Here is a 2,674-nt window from a genome sequence, read left to right on the forward strand (position 1 = left end):
AGGGTTCTCATTTGGACATTGACATAGTCTCTTCTGCCTGAAGCAGCCCCAGGCCTTTAATGGGGCCTCTTTTGCCCATTAATTATTAACTGTTGTTACTTGACACTTGTAAATAATGTAGGCCAGGAGAAAGGGCTGGAAAAGACCTCTGGGACTCCCTGGAGTGAGCCTGGAGAGGGCCAGGTTCCGAGAGGCCTGTGGAGGGGCCTCAGGTCTAGGCCACTTGGGAAGATGTTCACCAAGCCTGTCTCAGGTGCTAAGTAACCAAACCATACTTAAATGTGTGTGCATTTCTTAAGTTTTTTCCCTATTATGACTATTTCTCTTACAACTTATTTTTCCTAATTAATAATAGGGATCTAACTTTTCTTAAAGCTAGGTGACATATGTAGTGTTAAAAAATAAACCGAGGCATATTAAGAATTTCAAGAAGTTATTTGAGCAAAAGTCGATTTAGCTCTCTCTGGGCTCAGACCTAGGTTGTGGTGACATGGTGAAATGCACCAAGAAGGTTGGGATCGTGGGCAAATACGGGACCTGTTACGGTGCCTCCCTTGGGAAAATGGTGAAGAAAACTGAAGTCAGTCAGCACACCAAGTATACTTGCTTCTTCTGAGGCAAAACCAAGATGCAGAGACGAGCTGTGGGCTTTTGGCTCTGTGGTTCCTGCATGAAAACGGTAGTGGGTGTTGCCTGGGTGCCATTTCTGCTGTCACAGTCAAGTCTGCCATCAGAAAAGGGAAGGAATTGAAGGATATGTTGATAAAGTGAAAAGTGAAAGTGTTAGTTGCTCAATCATGTCTGACTCTGTGACCCCATGGACTCTAACCAGCCAGGCTCCTCTGTCCATGGAATTCTCAGGCAAGAATACTGGAATGCATTGCTATGCCCTCCTCCAGGGGATCTTCTCGACCCAGAGATGGAACCTGGGTCTCCTGCGTTGCAGGCAGATTCTTTACCATCTGAGCCAACAAGGAAGCCCTGTATGTTGATAAGCGCAATAGAAAAAACGTAACCAGGGTCTGAGAGCTCGTCCTGACTGCTCTTTCCCTCTGCTATCCTGGCCACACCCTGAGAACCTGGGGCTGCTCTAGCCAAGTCACTCCTTCACTACACTCCTTGGCATTGGGGTGCTTGCCCTGCATGATCAAGTGGGGCTCTAGCAGGTCCTCAGGGGTCAGCTGGAGAACCTCCAAAGTAGCTGTTGGGATTGGGATTGCTCATCTTTATTTATCTTTGATCAGAGTTTATGAATATTTTTTCATATTTATTTATTTATTTGGCTGAGTTTCATCTTAATTGTGGCACGAAGGTTCTCCATTGTGGTGCGCAGGCTCAGTAGTTCTGGCACACAAGCTTAGTTGCTCATGTGGGCATGCGGCATGTGGGATCTTAGTTCCCCAACCAGGAATCAAATCTGTGACCCCTGTATTGGAAGGTAGATTCTTAATCACTGGACTACAAGGAACTCCATATGAATGTTTTTCTGTCTTTAAGTAAATGTTATTAGAATTCTCTACATCAGTAGTTCTCAAAGTGGTCTCTGGACTGGCAGTGTCAGGACCAGCATCATGTGGGAACTTGTCAGAAATGCAAATTCTTAAGTCCCCTCCCCCAGTCCCACTGGATCTTAAACTCTAGGGCTGGAGTCCCTAAATTTGTTTTAACTAGCCATAAGGTCTGCTCTGGGATTCTCTGGTGGCTCAGATGGTAAAGAATCTGCCTGCAGTGCAGGAAACCTGGATTGGATCCCTGGGTTAGGAAGAACTCCCGGAGGAGGAAATGGCAACTCACTCTAGTATTCTTGCCTGGAATTCCATGGACAGAGGAACCCAGCAGGCTACAGTCCATGGGGTCGCAAAGAGTCAGACACAACTGGGCGATTAACACATACACACACAACAGAAATACTTTACTAATTCACATTCCTAACAATTATGGTCATAAGCACACATTTTGTAGAGTTACACATCTTAAAAAAATGTTTTCCAGATGAAATCCTAGACTAGGGATAGAGCTTATATGTTAACAAGCAAAAGTTAAGTCTACTTTAAATGGAGTATAATCTATAAAAACTGGGAACCACTACAGGTAGAAGTAGAGACTTCCCTGGCAGTCCACTGGTTAGGAATCCGCCTTCCAATGCAGGAGATGTGGGTTTGATCCCTGGTCAGAAAGCTTAAGATTCCACGTGTGTGTGCATGCTCAGTCACTCAGTCGTGTCTGACTCTTTGCAACCCCATGGACTGTAGACTGCCAGCCTCCTTTATACATGGGATTTTCCCGACAAGAACCCTGGAGTGGGTTGCCATTTTCTACTCCAGAAGATTCTCGACCTAGGGATTATCTTGTGTCTCCTGAGTCTCCTGCACTGGCAGGCAGATTCTTTACCTCTGAGCCATCTCGAAAGCCCTAAAATTCCCCATGCCTCACAGCTAAAAACCCAGAACATAAACAACAGAAGTAACATTGTAACAGAGTCAATAAAGACTGCAAATGGTCCATGTCAAAAACATCTTAAAAAAATAAAATAGGATAAGTAAAATATAAATCGTATAGCTAAATTATTTGAAAATGAGGATCAATTCATGTGATTCCTGAGGACTTAAATCTACCCAACCTGTCAAGTGTGTGTGTTAGTCACTCAGTCATGTCCAACTTTGTAACCCCATAG

At 44.5% G+C, this 2,674-nt stretch overlaps 1 pseudogene; it reads left to right on the top strand.

The window, feature by feature from the left end:
- The first annotated feature begins 490 nt into the window (after positions 1-490).
- Positions 491-771, top strand: LOC145545609 (large ribosomal subunit protein eL43 pseudogene; annotated as a pseudogene).
- Positions 772-2,674: the final 1,903 nt, after the last annotated feature.

This window comes from Giraffa tippelskirchi, chromosome 4 (assembly GCF_054371585.1).
Source record: "Giraffa tippelskirchi isolate mGirTip1 chromosome 4, T2T-mGirTip1v1.2.pri, whole genome shotgun sequence".
NCBI classification, from domain to species: domain Eukaryota; kingdom Metazoa; phylum Chordata; class Mammalia; order Artiodactyla; family Giraffidae; genus Giraffa; species Giraffa tippelskirchi.